Raw genomic sequence first — 19,491 nt, forward strand, 5'->3', positions numbered from 1 at the left:
TCATTTTTTCGTCTCCTTCATTTTTGAAGGACAGATTTCCTAGATGTAGGATCTTAGTTGACAGTGTTTTTCTTTTAGTACTTTGAATATGTCACCCCACTGCCTGCTGGCAACCATGGTTTTTAATTAATTTTTTTTTTTTTTTTTTTTTTTTTTTTTATTTTTGCTGGGTTGGGTCTTCGTTTCTGTGCGAGGGCTTTCTTCTTTAGTCGTGGCAAGCGGGGGGCCACTCTTCATCACGGTGCGCAGGCCTCTCACTATCGCGGCCTTTCTTGTTGCGGAGCACAGGCTCCAGACGCGCAGGCTCAGTAGGTGTGGCTCACGGGCCCAGCCGCTCCGCGGCATGTGGGATCTTCCCGGACCGGGGCACGAACCCGTGTCCCCTGCATCGGCAGGCGGACTCTCAACCACTGCGCCACCAGGGAAGCCCCAACCATGGTTTTTAATGGGAAGTTAGCTGTTAACCTCATTGAGATCCTTTGTGCAGAATGAGTTTGCTTTCCTCTTGCTGCTTTCATCAGTCTGTCCTTTTCTTTGGCTTTTTAGCAATTTGATTATGATGTATTTGGTATAGATCTCTTTAAAATGATCTACTTGCAGTTCATTGAGCTTCCTTGGTGAGCAGATTGTTTTTCATCACTTAGGAAGTTTTGGGCCATTGTTTCTTCAAATATTCTTTTTTCTCCTTCCTTTTCTTTCTTTCTTGGACTCCCCTTATGTGTATGCTGGATGGTGTCCCACAGGTTTCTGAGGCTCTGTTTGTTATTCTTTATTCTTTTTCTTTTTGTTCTTCAGACTGGATATTCTTGATTAGTCTATTGGTTGTTTTGTCTGCCTGTTCAAATCTTCTGTTGAGCCCCTCTAGTGAAGTTTTCATTACAGTTTTTATACTTTTCGACTCCAGAATTTTCATTTAAAAAATAATTTATATCTCTTTATTGACATATTCTATTTTGTGAGATGTCATTCTCATACTTTAGATCTTTCAACATGGTTTCCTACATGATTGATGACTTTAAGTCTTCGTCTAGTAAATCTAACATGTGCCCTTTCTTGTGCACATGTTAGTTTCTTTTGTGTGCTTTTTTCTCTTGTGAAAAGATATTCTTCCTGGGTTTTGTTGTTGTTTTTTTTTATGTCTTGTGATTTTTTGCTTAAAACTGTACATTCTAGATAAATAATGTGCCCATCCTAGAAATAAGATTCTCTCCTTCCCAAGGTTTCTTGCTGTTGTTCTTGCTGTTTTCTGTTTATTTGTTCAGTGACTTTCCTAGACAAATTTTATAAAGTCTGTGTTCTTTGTCATATATAGCCACTGAAATCTCTGCTACTTACCTTAGTGTTCAGCGAATGATTGCACTAAGATTTCCTTATATGTCTTGAACCAATAAGTCTCTCGTCCTTTCTCTGGGGCTTCTGTGTGCGTGTTGGGGCATGCTTGCCAAGTTCCCGCAGGTGGCTTACAGCTCTGCATTAGCCTACACTTCTTGCTTGTGCAGACCCTCAAGGTCAGCCAGAATTGAGAGCTTAGGGTCTTCTCAGTTGTTTCTTAGGCATAGACACAGCTCTAGGTATGCACACAGCCCTGTGTGTGGTGCTTGTGGTCTTATAGATTCCCAGGAATATATAGAAACTTTTGAAAGCACCCTATGGATAGCACATGTCCAGTGTTTCCTTTTAAGGTTTTTTTTTTATAGCCTTTTGTTAGCCTCAACTTGTAATGCTTCCTTAAGCAACTGCAGTGTTAAACAATTAATGCTGATTGTTTTGACACATACCCTGTCAGTAGGGCTGTTCTCACAGAGGGAGTTCTAAGTCACATCAAAGAAAGAGATGCTCTGAAAATGGAACTTTTTCAGCAGGCTGTCAGGCAGGTCAAATATTGACAGTTCTTTGGGAACGGCCCTTTTGGGAGCTCTGCACTCATTCTGCCCCCTCTAGCGGCTGCTAGGCTGCTAGCGCTCAGGCATATTCTCTTTGATCTTCAAGGTTACTGAGAGGGAAAGCATCATCTCTGCAAAGCTTGGCAGTGTCTCTTGATTGATGAATGTTACTAGACTAAAATTAGGACTTCTGTCTATCAAAGACACCACTAGGAAAATGAAAATGGAAGCCAAAGAGTGGAAGATGGTATTTGTAATACATATGACTGACAAAGAATTGTCACAAATCTGTAAGAGCAGGTTAGACACAGCTGAATTTTTTTTAAAAATTGTGAACAGAAGGAATTATTTGGAACACCATCTAAAAAGACAGAGATGCAAAATAGAAAACCGAAAATAAGGAAGTAAGAGTAATAAGTCCTAACTTATACAAAGAGACAATTTTCAAAGATATGTGACTAGGATATTTTCAGAAATATTGCTAAGATTTAAATTCTAAAATATCAGAATCCAAATGAACTTCAAGTAAGGGAAAAAGTCCACAACTAGAAACAGCATAGAGAAACTATAGGACATGAAAGACAAAAGACCTTAAAAGCATCCAAGAAAAAAAGACAGATTACCTATGAAGAAATGGCAATGAGAGTAAAATCTTATTTTTTAGTGACCATGATATCAGAGCCAGTGAATTATTTTCAGTGTGCTCAGAGACACTGAAGTTACCCACAGTTCTCTACCCACTGACACCATCTTTAAGAACAAAGGTTAAATAAAAACATTTTCTGACTTAATAACTAAGAATGTTTTTCTCTAAAAGACACTCATTAAAGGAAATACTAAAAATATGTGGAAAAAATACCTCAGGTGGAATGTCTGAGGGACAAGAAGAAATGGTGAGCAAAGATATTGCTAAATATAGATACAGATGGTATAAGGTAAATAAAGTAGTGTCTAACTTAGGGGTAGGGATAATAGAGTAGAACTAAAATTGTGAACAACTGGATGTGTGGTCATATTTGAATGGTGCTTCGTGATTAAGAGATGCTAAATCCAGATTTCTTTGGTTTGAATTCTGACTTCGGTACTAATTATCTGGTGGTACCTATTACCTTGCTTTAGGCAAGTTAATTAACACCTCTGTATGTCTATTTACTTCTCTTAATATGAGGATAGTAATAGTATCACTCATAGGGTTACTGGGATGCTTAAATTAGTTAATATATGTGAACCACTTAGAACAGTGCTTGATACATGGCAAGTGCTTTGTAAGTGTGAGCTATGATTATCAATAAAGCATTCTCAGGTCCTTGTATTGCCAGGTGAAATACAGAATCATGGTGAGAGACTTTATCAAACTTCTTTTGACAGCAGTGATTGAGAAAATAAAAATACTATTAGCAAGTTCATTTTCATTGACTCATAAACTTTGTAGCACACTAACTTAAACTACATAGACTTTTCAAAAAACTATTTATTGATCTACACGATAATTCTAAGAAATAAAAACCCGACAGGTTGTGGCAGACACTGCTAGCAGCCTTCGTGATGTTCAGCCTGCCTTTCTCACACACAGAACACTGGTTTCCTGTAGAGTGTGAATGTGTCCATCCAGCTAAGACACTGACTCTCCCAGATGTCTTTACAATTATATGGCCATAGCCCCTAGTTCAGATCGTTGAGATTTAAGTGAAAGTCATTGGGTTGGATTTCTGGAAAGGCATGTCATGCTTTATGCCTTTAAAGCTAACGTGCCTTGAACCAATGTGTTTCCATCCTTTCGCTCTGTGTGTGTGCTCCTCATGCCTTCAAAGCTCCCGTGAGAAGTTGACAACTCTGCCTTAGCTCTCACTTCTTATTTGTACATAGCCTGAAGGTCAACCAGAGGTGAAAACTTACAGCCTTCTCAGGTTTTCCTGGGCATGTGCACAACCCTTGGCATGAACACAGCCCTGCACGTGCATGTGGCCTTTTAGATTCCCAGGAACATACAGGAGATTTCAAATGTCCCTTGTGAACTTTTTTCCAAATAATCTATTTACTCAGAATTCACTAAAACTTTCTGGGAATTTAAAACTGGACTTTGACAGATTGTTTCCTAAAATCGGCCAAGAAGAACAATAAAGTGGAATTTTCTATGTCATCAAAATGACAGTAATGATAATAGGGTGGCATTATTCAGAAATATATAGCATGATGGGAAAAGAAGTCCATAAATAGACACAACACACATGCACACACTTTGTGTATGATATAGGCTGCACTTTAAATTAGTAGGGAAAGGATGAATTACTCCATAAATAGGTTGGAATGATTGGCAGTTCATTTAGGAGAATAATAGATCTTTATGTCATTCCTTACACAGGAATAAATTCCAAATGGTTTAAAGATATAGATAGATAGATAGATAAATGTGTTAATAATCTTAACGTGAGGAAGGACTTTTTTAGGACGAAGGAAAATGAGAAAACAAAGGCAAATCTTGACAAATTTGACTATCGACGAGTTAAATACATCCTCATAGTGAAAGTCCCCACAAATGAAAGGAAAGGCAAACAACAGGCTGATTGACAGTTCTTACCAAATATGTAAAAGAAAAAACTAAATAATGGGATCCTGTTTTTAACCAATTAAATTGGCAAAGAGAAAAAGCTTTTAGGAGGTTGATCGTATACCATGTTAATGTGGATGTGAAGACACAGTCATACTCACCTTCACTGTTAGTAAGAGTACAAAGTGGTAGACCTGTTTTGGGAGAGGCAATTTGACAGGTTCTAACAAAATTTTAAATGTGCGTCACTCAAATACAATATTTTCACCTCTAGGAATATGTACTGCAGAATATTCACACGCTCCCAAAGGGGTGTTTGCGTGAGGCTGTTCACTGCCCTACTGTTTGTGGCAGAACTAGGAACCTGAATGCCCTTCACTCCTCTGTGTGTGGGGGTGGGTGGGTGTGTGTGTATATGTGTGTGGGGTGTGTGAGTGTATGGGTGTGGGTATGTGTATATGTGTGTGGGGTGTGTGTGTGGGGGGGTGTGGGTATGTGTGTGTGGGGCGTGTGTGTCGGTGGGGTGTGTGTGTGTGTCAAAAGAGGGAAGGGGGTTACAGAGAGAAAAAGAGTCTACAGTAAAGATTCAAATTACTTCACAATTATTTTGGATGGCGAACTTCTTTCTTTAACTGTTTTTGGTGACCCAGAGTGATGACAGGACAGCTTGGCTTTATGGGTAAATATACCACAAGAGGGACTTTAATTTCATAACATATGCTTCTGTATTGTTTACATTTTTCAAGTGATTTTTTAAAATAACAGAAAAGAAAAAGAAAAAAGCAAGCTACAGAGCTGTGTACTATGCTCCAGTTAGGGTTGAGGAACCCCACAGAAATAGCTATGTGTTTGTTTATATGTCATAGACGTCTGATACAGGTGCACACCCAGCTGTTAACAGCTGAGTGAAAGGGAGGCAGGGAGAGGGCGGATGGGGCGCTTTTACGTTCAATACGCTTCCGTTCTGTTTGATGTTTTTACAAGTTTGTTTTCTGCTCTTGAAATTAAAAAAAAAATGAACAAATAAATAAAACATGTCAATAAAGGGAAGGGGAAAGAAAGCCAGTTGCTTTCCAGCAGAAGGAAAGAAGGAAGGAAGGAAGAGGTGGTGTTTTCAAGACTGGGGAAGCGCGAGGAGACAGGAGTGACTCAGAGGCGAGAGAGGACGTGGGTCAGCCATGCTGTGATGTCCCCGGGGGGGGGGGCAGGGAGGGGACGCGCCACATGCATGGTGTACACCTCCCTGCAGTGGGGGAGAGACGCAGGGGACCGGGAGGGAGAAGAAACAGAGATTTTGAGCTTGACCGTCTGTGTGAAGGGAGGCAAAAGGAGGGGTCCAGCCAGAAGAGCAGGGACCAAAGCACATCCTGAATAAATACCAGAGGGCACGGCCGTGTTCTCATTTTTAGACGTGTGCTCCTCAGCTTTATCAGCAATTGTATTTCTGTGAAAACCAAAAAACGTTTTCTTCAGTTAGAAACATGTCCTTTAAACCATGGCCATAGGCCATGCCTTAGCTAAGGTGATTCATAATGAAGGACCCTTCAAAGCAATTGGCTGTCTTATCTCTATCATCTTGTATTTCTGCAGCAGGACTTGGGAATTCGCTTTCACCATAGAAGGGAGTGAATAGGATTAGAGAAGAGAAAAATGTATATGTGACAAATGCACGTGGGATAATAATACGATTTGAATTGAAGGAAGACTGGCCTGAGAAAATGCACAGGAAGCATGCTGTTTGTGTAAAATGTCCCTAAAACCCGGGCAGAATCTCTAGTCCTTGTGGTTGTGATGCATAAAGAAACCTTCAGGGTGCAGGCTGAATTAAAACCAGCTAAACTGGGATGAATTTGTGTTGTGGGAGAGAAACATAATGTACAAGGGACTTAAGAACCACCAAAGCTCTTGCTGAAGGAGACACCTATGGTAGCTCTTGTTGTGTTCCGCTTCTTATTCCCTTTGAGCAAGAATAAAATTACTGTATTTTTTGCTCTTCAAAAATCTTCTCTGGGCTTCCCTGGTGGCGCAGTGGTTGAGAGTCCGCCTGCCGATGCAGGGGACACGGGTTCGTGCCCCGGTCCGGGAAGATCCCACATGCCGCAGAGCGGCTGGGCCCATGAGCCATGGCCGCTGAGCCTGCGCGTCCGGAGCCTGTGCTCCGCAACGGGAGAGGCCACAACAGTGAGAGGCCCACGTACCGCAAAAAAAAAAAAAAGAAAAGAAAAAATCTTCTCTGCTTGCTGTTTCTCTGGTGCGATTGGCCAGCATATTCTGATCCACGTAAAGAGGAAGGCAGTGGGGCCACTCCTTCCCCTCCCACTGCACGGGGAAGGACTATTGAAAGCGTGCAACGCGAGGATGTAAAACTCACTAAGCTACATATATCAATAGTTTCTGGAAAGTGTGACGGTAGCTTCTCATGTAGCTGGCTTTTTTCTAAAGCCATGCACCTCGGGGGGTCATTCTGTTCTCAAAGCTTGTCACGTGTCCAACCGCAAACAGGGCTAACTTGATTCTCAAAGAAAAGTGGACAATTTGAGGTTTTAAAATAGGGAAAGCTAAAAAATAAAACCCATGAGAAGAAGTCTGTGAGATGCCATTAAATAGACCTGGATGCTAGTGCCCACCAAGCACCAAGTATTTGAGAGGCAGTCCTATAACCACCCAATATAATGGTCTGGATAAGAATAAGATCGTATTGCCAGAAATTTTAGGGTCATAGCAGATCATCTTGCCTCTTAAAAGGTGAACTTTCGTGAAGAATTTTGCATCCAACGGATGGCATGGAGCTGAGAACTGTCCTACCAAAGGATCATCACAGTTCACTCTGGGGTTTTGACACGTCCTCTGTCTCTCGAGGCTGCGGGAATTGCTGACGTCCAGTCCAGCTTCCAAACACTGAACTTCCAGGACGAACTTGATCTTGTTCGTGAACCCGAGGGTAGCAAATTAACACAACATAATTTTATTCAGCAGAGTTGCAGGAGTTAAAACAAGCAGAACTGGCAAAGATTCAGATGAAGAAGCGTTCCTGTGTTCGCTGGTAGATGTGTGAGTTGCTATGACTCGTTTTGGCAAGCAGTCTGGCAATGCTCATGCCTCGATTAACTCATCTCTCCCCAGCAGTGAAGAAGCAAGGCTCCAAAGGGGGCAGAGGCAGAAAGCAATTTTCTCTCCCCTCCTTCATGGTTTCTTTCTTGTTCCCAGCTAAAGTCTCCAGCAGCTTACATAACCTTTTCTGTTGCTTTTAGATTAAAAAAAAAAAAAAAAAGCCTCTGGTCACTTCTGTTCACAACATTGAAAGTGTCCAGCCCTGTGTAGAAGTCAGAACTGTGGATTTTACGTCAATCTTTTCCCTGGGCCTGGCCTGGTGGCGGCTTCTCAGCTGCTTCCCTACATGGCTCCACGCCTGCAACCTGGCCCAGGTTTCTGACCCCGCCAGGAAGGACAGGAAAGGGGTAGGGTTCATGAACATTGAGCTCACGGCCAGCAGCACTGTAACTCATGCCTGAACAAAGCTTCTCTGATACACGTGTTTTCAGCGTAGGGCGCACGCGGCCATCCTGTGCTTAGGATACTAGGCAGCACTTCATGCTATGCTTGGGGGCGATTTTAAACAGCAACATCAACAAAAGCACAAAAATATGAAAAGTGTGTCACTGAGTAGACAGTGAAGAGGATATGAGCTGGTGTTCCACCGAGTGTCACCTCGTCCATCCTCAGCTGTGAAGGTGCATGTCAGTGACAAATATTTTGCCACTCTGCTCGTGACTGTGAATAACTGCAGAAGCCCCACAAGCACTGATTTTAGGGTTACAAGTAAATGTTAGCAAGTAAGCAAATTTGCAAGTACAGAATCATGAACAGTGATTCTAGTTCCATCATAAACAAATTCTTCTCAGATCATGCTTTTCCAAAATGCCATCAGTTTCTTACTGGGAATCTGATTTTATAGGAGCATATGCCAGAAATCTACTGCAAATATCACACTGAATGATGAAAAATTAGAAGCATTATTATTAAAGGAGCAAGAAAAGGCTCCCGTCCCATTCATTGTGCCGGAGATCTTTAGTCAGAGTGATAAGAAAAAGAAAAAAGATATGAATACTGGGAAGGAAAGACAAAAATGTCTTTGATTTAGGATGACGCGATTATTCGTCCATAAAATCCAAGAGAATAAATGAAGACCTAGTTAACCAATAAGAGTGCATCAGGGTGGACAGGTATAAAATCACATATGAAAAGTAATCGCTTCCCTATATGCCAACCAAAAGCAATTAGGAAATATAATTGAAAAAACTAATTCCATTCATAACACCAACAAAATCTCCTAGGAACAAACCCAACAAGAGAAATGTAACACTTATGAGGACAAAAAAAAAAAAAGACTTACTAAAGGACAAAAAAGAACCTGAAAAAATGGAGAATTAACCATATTCCTAGTTCAGATAAGTCAACATTTTTTAAAATGTCTGTTCCCAAATTAAACTGTATATTTGTTGGAATACCAGTCAAAACTCCTTTCCCCAACCCAAATCTTACAACCCATGTCAAATGTTTTCAAAACTTCATCTGAAATTTTTGAGAGTATGCACCAGACCCGCAAAGCCTGCTTTGAACTAGGAGGCCAATGAGGGTATCAAAGTACGTTATAAGTTATAGTAATTTAAAAATGTAACTTAAAGGGAAGGAATAAACAGATCAATAGAACATAATATATAGAGTCCACAAACAGACCTATGTATATATAGGAATTTAGTAAATAACAAAAGTTATACTTTGGACCAGTCAGTAAAAAATTTACTAAATGATGTTGGAAAATAAATGATGCAAAAAGGTCTTTGCAACATATAATAAAAGACAGGGATGAATAGACAGAATATACAAGTAATTCTTAGAAACCAGTAATGCAAAGTGCAAAAGAAAAGTGGGCAAAGGACGTGAAAAGACATTTCAGAGGAAATCATACCAATGACCAGCAACTAAATGAAGAGATCCTCAATTTCAATAGCAATCAGAGAAATGCAAATTAAACAGGATTGAGACATCGCCTCCAGCCGTCAGTTTGGCAAAATTGAAGAGACTGATAATAGCAAGCCTTGATGAAGAAGTGGAGAAATGGTATTTTCCTGCATTAAAGGTGGTTCAGCTCTTTTGGAGAGCAACATGGCAGCATGAATTAAAATGTTAAATATACATAGTTGCTGAGTCAAAAATGCCTTTCTAGGTATCTAGTATAGAGACATACTCTCACATATGCTCAAAGAGATATTGATGGTAACAGTGAAAAATTGGAAACCAACTTAAGCGTTTGTTAAAAGCAGAATGGTTAAATAATCTATCATACTTTGATGCTGTGGATCATTGTAGCAATTTTTAAGGAAACATAAATCAATATATACCAGCGTTAAAATATCTCAGACATACATCGTCAAGTAAAAAAAGCATGTTGCCGAAAATACATGCAGTGCTATGTAATATATGTTAAATAAAAAATCTGCACAAACTGTTCATTTCTATCTTTATCTACATAGGTATGTATGTAAACACATGGGAAAATGTAAGCACACATGCCAGATCAATAAGCAGATGCTACCTCTAAAGAGGTGAATGGGATCAAAAGTGGTCATCAAAGAGACTCTTGCTTTGTTTTTTAATTTTTAAAAATTTCGTTTGTGGTTAAAAAAAAAACAACCCACATAACATAAAGTTGAGCATCTTAATCGTTTTCAAGTATACAGTTCGTTAGTGTTAAGTGTATTCACATTGTTGGGTAACAGATCACCAGAACTTTTTTATCTTGCAAAACTGAAACTCTGTACCCATTAAACAGCTGCCCATTTCCCTCTGCACTCCGTCCTGGTACCCACCATTCTGCCTTCTATCTCTATGAATTTGAGTACTTGGATACTTCATATATGAGGAGTCATACAGTATTTGTCTTTTTGTGACTGCCTTATTTCACTTAGCATGTCTTCAGCGTTCATTTATATTGTAGCAAGTGTCAGATTTTCTTTCCTCTTTAAGGCTGAATAATATTCCATTCTCTATATAGACCACATTTTATTTATTCATTCATCTGTAGATGGACACTTGGGTTGCTTCCACCATTTGGCTATTGTAAATAGTGCTGCTGTGAACATGGGTGTACAAATATCTCTTCAAGACCCTGCTTTCCTTTCTTGTGGGTATATACCCAGAAGTGGGATTGCTGAATCATAATGGTAGTTCTGTTTTTAACTTTCTGAGCAACTGCCATACTGTTCTTGTTTTTATTATCTAAGTATTTCACAACAAGAATATACTTATGTATTCTTCATGTAATTAAGGGTAAAGGAAAAAATTAGTCTAGATAAGTGTGATTCAAAGGACACCATGCATAAGTAAATGGTGGTTTTAGTGAAACTAAGAATGGGCAAATGTGGTGGTCTCTGTCTTAGCAAAACGCCTGTGAACTGAAAGTGTTGAAAATTATGGGTCTAGCATTGAATTAGCATGCCTGATAGTTTTATTGTTCTCAAATATCTGCTAGCCTTGCCTAGGGGAGGCTTATGCATCCCCACCCTACAGATAACCCCCGCGGCCATCTGACTTGCTTTGGCCAATGAAACGTGAGCAGAAGTGCCGAGAGCCAAAGCGAGGTTTTCTGTGTCCTCTTCCCCTGTCCTCTTCCTGCTGTGACAACCGTCACCATCCCAGCCCAGGCTGTAATAGCAGTCGGGGTCCCAACGGGAGGTCGTGTGCAGCAGTTTCAGCCAAACTTTGGTGCAAGTCAAGCACGAGTGAGAAGTACATCTTGGGGGTTGAAAATGACTGGATTTATTTATTTATTTATTATTGACGTATAGTTAATTTACAGTGTTGTGTTAGTTTCTGGTGTACAGCAAAGTGATTCAGTTATGTATATATATATAAAACTGAATATATATATATATATTCTTTTTTATTTTCTTTTCCATTATGGTTTATTACAGGATATTGAATATAGTTCCCTGTGCTATACAGTAAGATCTTGTTGTTTATCCATCCTATATATAATAGTTTGCATCTGCTGATCCTAAACTCCCAGTACATCCCTCCCCCAACCTCCTCCCCCTTGGCAACCACAAGTCTGTTCTCTATGTCTGTGAGTCCGTTTCTGTTTTGTAGATAAGTTCATTTGTGTCATATTTTACATTCCGCATATAAGTGATATCATATGATATTTGTCCGGCTTACTTCGCTTATTATGGTAACCTCTGGGTATATCCGTGTTGCTGCAAATGGCATTATTTCACTTTTTATGGCTGAGTAGTACTCCATCGTGTATATATGTGTGTATATATATATATATATATATATATATATATATATATACATATTTGCATATATATATATATACATATATATATATCACATATTCTTTTTCCAATTATCTGTCAAAGGACATTAGGTTGCTTCCATGTCTTGGCTATTGTGAATAGTGTTGCTGTGAACATTGGGGTGCATGTATCTTTCTGAATTACAGTTTTCCCCCAATAATGCCCAAGGGTGGGATTCCTGGATCATATGGCAACTCTGTTTTTAGTTTTTTGAGAAACCTCCAACAGTGTTTTCCATCGACTGGATTTATTTTTGATATCACAGAACAACATGGTCTGTCTGCCTCACGCAAGGCGTTTATTTAACACCCCTTGTCTGCACGAGGACTGTGGACTCCTAGTGGGAACAGGAATCTGTAAATCAAGGCCTCTTCAGAAGACATGTATGCACCACTGCAAAGCCAGGGAAAAGGCCAGCGCCATCCGTGCGTGTCGCATTTCAGGGCAGGGGCTGAGATCCACAGAACTTCAGGGTTTCTGGGATTCTTTGGAACAGTTGTTTCAAGTAAGCATCAGTCCTCAACTCTGAGTAAAAATGACCTGAGAGTATGGTTTCACTGTCTCTAAGAAGACACACAATGTCAAGATGAGGCCTGTGAAGTGCACATTTTCTCTTGAACTTGCTACGTGTAATGTTGAGAGTTCCCCCGAAGTGCACTGGTTAATTAGCATTTTCTTAATTAGCATCTTTCAATTTTCTTTATAAGACAGAAAGCATTGTGGATAAAGCATGGTACACCGCCGGCTAGGAATGTGGGATTCTAGGTCTGACTCCATCAGTGACTAACAGGATCTTGGGCAAGTCCTAGCTTCTCTGACCTCATTTTTTTCTGTTTATAAAATAATTCTGGCTCATCTATATTATCTGATTTGTTAGGACAAATTTCATGACCACATCGGCATGAAATCTGGATGAGGTTGATACTGAAATGGATCAGACACACTTAATCAAGATGGTGAAAGAGGAGGCTGGAACCAGGACAGAAAACCCATTCCCACCCCAGCCAAGGGTTTCCCCGTGTGCCGGGTTTGCTGGGGAGGTCAGGGAGAGAGGCTGGCAGCCAAGGCATTTTGAAAACATAGCTTTTATTTGAAATTCACGGTACATTTGGTTAAATTTAACTTCTAGTAAATTATATAACATATTATGATCTATGTAATCATATGTTACGATTTTGGATGGATAGATAGATAACGTTTTAGTTCTTAATGGATTTTTTGGTCTTTTTTAATTTTCTGAGTTAGAGGAACTCTCTGGATGGTGTTAAAGAGAGAGAGATGAACCAGATGGGGCTAATTCTGATATTTGGAGCAGTGAACCATTTCTGGTCTTTATCCTGCTCTATGGTGGATGGATGGGGTAGACCCAGTGAGCACCTCTCTTTAATCGTGGAGCCATAGAGGGATTATTGTGGTCTGAGGATGCCATCCCTTCACACCTAACCCTTTTCACGTTGACATGTGGAGCTGATGCTGCCGATTGGCAGGGCACTGGGTACTTTTTTAGATACTGTACGTGTCATATTCTCGGTACAATTTTTAAATTGAGGGGGGCTGCAAACCTTATCACTTGGTACTAACATGCAGGTAAGTGGACATACTGAGCATTATTTAAATTACATTTCTTTCAGGCAAACAAACAGCAACAGCAAAAACTCGAAACAATAATTGATTAAAAAAAGGGGGAGGGGTTGGAATGATCGGAAATGGAATCGTCACCATTGGGAAAAAGTTCAACTTGTGATTCTTATTTATATCCAATCTTTGTGAGCATCCTTTAGTTTATTTACATAAAATCAACTTGGGCTTCATCAACTCTGCTGAGAAAAAAAAGATGACATTTACCTGTAACCACCAGCAAGCGCTCTGGAGAGGACAGGTTCTTAAATTACGTCATTAATTTCCAAGATATACGCATCACGTTTGTGTTTGCAGAGCATAAAAATGTATTAGAGGAAGCCCAATTTCACGTGCTAATAAAAAAGAACACAGAAGATCTCATTCACTAGCAATCTCTCTTCCTTTTGATTTACAACTTTTAGGGAGCAACGGTGTCATTCAGCTGCAGGGCCACAGGGCCGCCTCCTGGTGGAATTACAGAGTAGAAGTGAGGAGGGAGGGTCATGGGGGGCACTTTTGCTCTACTGACAGTGTTTGATGCCTTAAGCTAGGGGATGAGGACATGGGCATCTTAATTATTCTTTATTCCTTTCCTTGGCATATCTTAAATATCGCGATAGTATATTGTACCCTTTTTGGCTCCAGTGAGAATTATTTTATACAATTAGGGATAGCAGTATTGGAGAAGAAAACTTGAGTTGATTAGGGGGACAGCTATGATCTTAGAGAAGGGAACCATGGCTTGTTAATCTTGCCCTAGACTGTGTGCCCAGAGACTTGTCCAAGACCTTCAGAGCGAGGGAGCTGAGGGGCAACAGTCCCCAGCTGCGGACCTGGAACACCAGCATGTCCCTTGCTGCAAGGGCTGGTGACTGAGAGGTGGAGCCTGAATGACCCAGGCACGAAAAGGACAAAGCCCAGCAAAGAAGCTGGTTTTAGGGCCAACGCTGACTCCCAAGAGGCAACGTGTACAGATAGGTCACACTTGAGATGAAGTAGTTTCTGCCCGGGCTGTGGGTTGGGTGACTCGCTGCTAAGGGTCAGCATGGATGACACAGGAAGGACAAGGCTGTGGTCCTATGGCACAACCTAGAGACAGGTCCCCCTTTACCCCAGGGACAGTAGTGGGAGGTGTAAGTGTCAAATCTTGGGGAGCCTGCCTTTCTGTGGCTGCTTTGGGGACAAAACCTCTTCCTCCTCTGACCCCTCGGGAAGGGGAATCTCTTAAAGCGAGACCCATGACCTGGGACAGCAGATCTGTGAACTCAAACTCCATGCAAACAGGGATATCAGAGCCAGGTGCCCTGTCCTCAGACCGTGGTGGCCTGCTATCTCTGGGTGCTTCCAGGGTCCTCTTTGGGAGTGCGTTTGCTTTCTCTTCCTTCTTCATGTATCTAAACCAGAATCCCTCGGTGGGGATTTTCTTCTCGCACAACTTCTTTAAACTGGGTATAATGATCCGCACACCAAAAAACTCACCCTTTTCAAGTGGACGGTCTGGTGGCCCTGGGGTGGACTGGCTCCTTCAGTTCTTCCTCCGCGGGCTAGTCTCTGTCGAGCCTGTTTGGGGGAGCAGCTTCTTCCTGTGCGTTTCCCCCGGCAGAGAGGAAGGCAGGCCTGCCTTTCGCCGTGGCTGCCTGCGGCCTGTGGTCCCGCGTTGGCTGGGGCTCTGCGTGCCCACCGGCTCCCCATGTGCTGAGAGCACAGGCTCGCGACGTCTGAGGCAGGGAGAGAGCTAACTCACGCACACGCTATCGATTTTTCCCATCGTCTCGGTTCCTTTGACTCCCTCTTTTCCCCTAGGGGAACAGTTAGGAAATAGCCAACAACCCTTGCAGGCAAACTGAGTTTCTGAATTTATTGCATTCCGAAAACAGTGGAAAAGAAATCAAGCATCGGGCCTCAAAAGGATCACGCAGAAGCAAGTTATGTTCCCGTTTCATGGTGAAGCAGCCCGGCAGTCCATGCCTTTGGGGATAGGACGTACCCTGAGAAGGATATTCCCTGATGTCAGGAAAATAATAGGCTGGCATGCGCGTGTATCTTCCTCCTTGAGACTAATTAGAAAGTTCAGGAAACCTAGTCAAGGAAGGAATATCTGGTATTTGCCTGGTTCTCTGCCCAAAATGGTAATCCAATGGTCAGGAATAACTATGGGTGCACATATTTTCTGAGAATACAATAAACAGAACTCTAAATTTACAAAACATTAAGAAGTAAAGAGTAGTCATTAGCCTTCCAAAACCAATTGGCGTTTTTATCCTGCTGAAATTTTGTTGTAAGGGATGAAGCTAACAATAAATGGGTCAGAGACTACAGAGCGTTCCGTGCTAAAAATTCTGAGATTCACATGTCAATACCTCAGAATGTAGAGCAAGACAGACCCTCAGAAACTAAAGACTCTCAATCAGGGTTATATGATTACCCAGGATCGTGTGCCAAAATGTATTTTAAATTGATGTTGTTGGAAATTTCCCCCATAAAAGCTAATGAAAATGATAGCTCCTGGAGTTCTGATAAAGTTGAGAGGTGAAGAAAGATCCTAAATTAGTTTTACTAGTCTTAAGACAATGCTTGTCTACCGTGGAACAGTGAAAAACCACCAGCCTCATGAGCCAGGACGGTAGTGTGAATCCACATCCCCTGGGAGCTTGTTAAAAATACAGAGGCCCAAAAAACAAAAACAACAACAGCAAAAACAATAACAAAAACCAAAATACAGAGGCCCAGGTGCCAGGCCGCAAGCTCAGTCAGGAGATCTAGCTCCCTCGAGCATTCGGAAGCACACCAGTATCTGAGAACCCTAATATAGTGGAAACAGTTGGAGTTTGAAATCAAGCAGACAGTTGAGATTCAGAGGCCACCATTCCGTGACCTTGAGCAAGCTGCCGCTCTCTCTGAACCTTAGTTCTCTCAACAATTACGAACTTCCTGGGTTGTTGTGAGGATTAAGTTAACGGCCTGTTTATCTCTGTGTTTGCCACCTAGTGGGTGATTAATAAATGTTTCCTCCTGCATGAGTTTACTAGGACTGCCATAGCAAAATACCACAGACCAGGTGACCTAAACAACCGTCATTTATTTTCTTACAGTTCTGGAGGCTGGAAGTCCAAGGTCAAGGTTATCAGCAGGGTTGGTTCTCCTGAGGCCTCTCTCCTTTGCTTGCAGACAGCCGTCTTCTCGCCGTGGCCTCTCGTGGCCTCTTCTCTATGTGAGGGTCCCCGCATCTCTTCCTCTTCTTATAAGGTCATCAGTCCTGTAGTCCTCTTGGATTAGGGCCCCACCCTTATGCCATCATTTAACCTTAATCAGCTCTGTAAAGCCCTTATCTCCAAATACAGCCACACTGGGGGTTAGAGCTTCAACATGAGCGTTTGGGGGGGAGACATAATTCAGTCCATAACACTTCCCTTCACCCTATCTTTTTACCTGTGCTCTTGCCTTTTTCCTTTCCCATCACCGTCAGCAGTAGTTTATGTTTGAATCATCTGTAACTCAAAAGAATCATTTTACAATACTTATCTGATGAAAGCACTGGTTGAAGATGAGGTGAGGATGGGGTGCAGGTATTTTGCCGAAGGCATTGGCTTCATGGGAATCCAGTCCCCAGAACCCTGGTCCAAGAATATAACAGAGACTCTACTCTTAGCTAAAGGGTCTGGTTACTCTCACTAGTTCGATTTCATTTTTTTTTTTTTTAAAGTGACCTAGATGGAGAAGGTGCAGAATCCCCCATGTCTAAATTCTGAGTCCTCACATTTCCAAATTCTGAAGGGCTTTTTTTTTTCTTCTTCTTCTTCTTAAGATAGATCACAGCAGAGCAAAAGAAAAGTCTTTTCAGATTTCATAAGCGAAAGCTTAACTTTGTGATGTATCATTTCCTGACAGAGTGGTTATTTAGCGCCTATGTTTAGAGTCCATAATATTCAGTTTCAGATGTGTGAGGCCTCGTTCTAAGCAAGCTGCCTCGCCCTTCCCTGCTGCTCAAATGTCTCCTTCATGGTTGCACACAAAGCTCCACAGAGGCTGGCAGCCTCCTAATAGAATCTGTGATGTGAATTTCATTCATTCTGATGTTACAAGGCAGCACCTGGCCACCTCAGCTCCTCCCTGATGTAACTGGCAACGCACTGAAATGAGTCAGTCTGTGAATCACTCAAGAAACCTTCAGCGACTGCATTGTTCCCTTATTCACACTACAGTGAATTAAATCTTCTGACCTGGACTATGAATTTTAGCTCTTTCCCAATTAAGTTCCTTGGCGCTATGTTGGTTTTTCTTCCGTGAAACTGAAGCAGGCTTCTAAAAAATGTATGCATTTATTATGTATGTCCCTCTGCCTGGTTTAAAATGTGCCACTCTGATTACTCTGAACCGTGATTGAATGGAGAAGCCTGGGAATAGGTATGTATTCATAATGAATTTTTCCTTTGATACCTTGGGCGGAGATTAAGGCCTCCATTGAGGGGCACTTCTGATGCGATATTGACAGGACCGTCCTGACCACCGCAGTGGGGCTGAGGCAGCCCAGAGATCCTCACTTTCTACCCTTCTCACTTCTTGTTTGTCCCACGCTTGGGAGAGGCACTGTATGGTTCAGTTCTAAAATATCCGAGCCCAAGGAGATCCTGGCATCTCTGAATTCAGTTCCCTCTCTCTTCCTCAACTTCTGATTAACCAAAGTCAAACTACATAGTTTTCCAGTGTCCTCCACCCTGAGGCAAGGTGGGCTTTCCTGGGCCCGGGCTCAGCCATGTGACTTACGTTGGCCAACTGGATGTTGACAGAGTCGATGCAAGGAGAACCATAGAAAGTGCTCGTGCGATGGGGCCAGCTCTCTGGCGCTTCTGCTGTTGCTGGGAGAGGAACGTGTCTGGTAGCCACGGGTCCAGGAGGAGGGAAGACACGGCACATGTGACCAGCTTAGTCTCAGCTAAGCTTTTCCTCTGCAAAGCCTAGAGCGGTGCTCCCAGCTGCTCTGGGCGGACAGTTTATTCAGGACTTTAAAAGTGTTGCTTTGCTGTTACTGTAGTTGCCTCTAGTGCTTTACATCCTTCAAAGAAAGCAGGTGAAGCCACCTGTACTTAGTGTGGGACTGGGCTGCCGCATCTGTTCTGCACCCCTGGACCATGGAAACCTCTCCCCCGTCGCTCCCCCCCCCTTAGGGGTACGTGAATGCTGCTTATTACTCAGTGAGATGAATGGTGAGCAAAGGGGAACGTTCTTGGACCACCTGATGTCTTTTTTTTATATATAAATTTATTTTATTTTTGGCTGCGTTGGGTCTTTGTTGCTATGCGTGGGCTCTCGTTGCGGAACACAGGCTCTAGGGGCGTGGGCTTCAGTAGTCGTGCCTCGCGGGCTCTAGAGCCTGTGCTCCGCAACAAGAGAGGCCACTGCAGTGAGAAGCCCGCGCACCGCCATGAAGAGTAGCCCCCGCTCGCCGCAACTAGAGAAAGCCCGCACGCAGCAACGAAGACCCAATGCAGCCAAAAATAAATAAATGTATTTAAAAAAAAAAAAAAGAATTCCTCTTAGAAGTCTTCATTCGGTATTAATAATTCAGCTTCTGGTCTGTTTTTACTTGTATTTGCAAAACATATTTTGTTCATTTCTGTCACATTTCCCAGTCGGTAGGTCTGGTAACGGGCCTTTTGGTCAGTATCTGGTTGGACTTTATTGTTTGCCAGTTGTAACCTCTTGTGTTCCTGGGACTTTGGCTCCTGTGTCGTTGTCAAGCTCTGCCTTGAGGTCTTGTCTGTGCTCTTGCCAGGCCTCCTCACCTGTCCTCCAAGTGCACGCCCTCCAGCCATGACCACTTCAGATTGCGTCACCTCCACCCGTACGTGGCGCCGTTGCTACCTGCTTATTCCAAACTGCGTCCCCAGAGCCTCTAACGTGCCGGCACACGGGAGTTCTCAAGAAGTATTTTTTTAGTGAATGATGATAGGTGTAGGATCAGTTAGGTTCATCAGGAAGGAATAGAAAACCCAAATACCAGTAGCCTAAAAAGAGTTTCGCTCTCCCTTATTTAAAAGCCCTTAGGCCTTTAGGCGTTCAGGCCAGAGCTGGTGAGGCT

Source organism: Phocoena phocoena, chromosome 18 (assembly GCF_963924675.1).
Source record: "Phocoena phocoena chromosome 18, mPhoPho1.1, whole genome shotgun sequence".
Taxonomy (NCBI): Eukaryota; Metazoa; Chordata; class Mammalia; order Artiodactyla; family Phocoenidae; genus Phocoena; species Phocoena phocoena.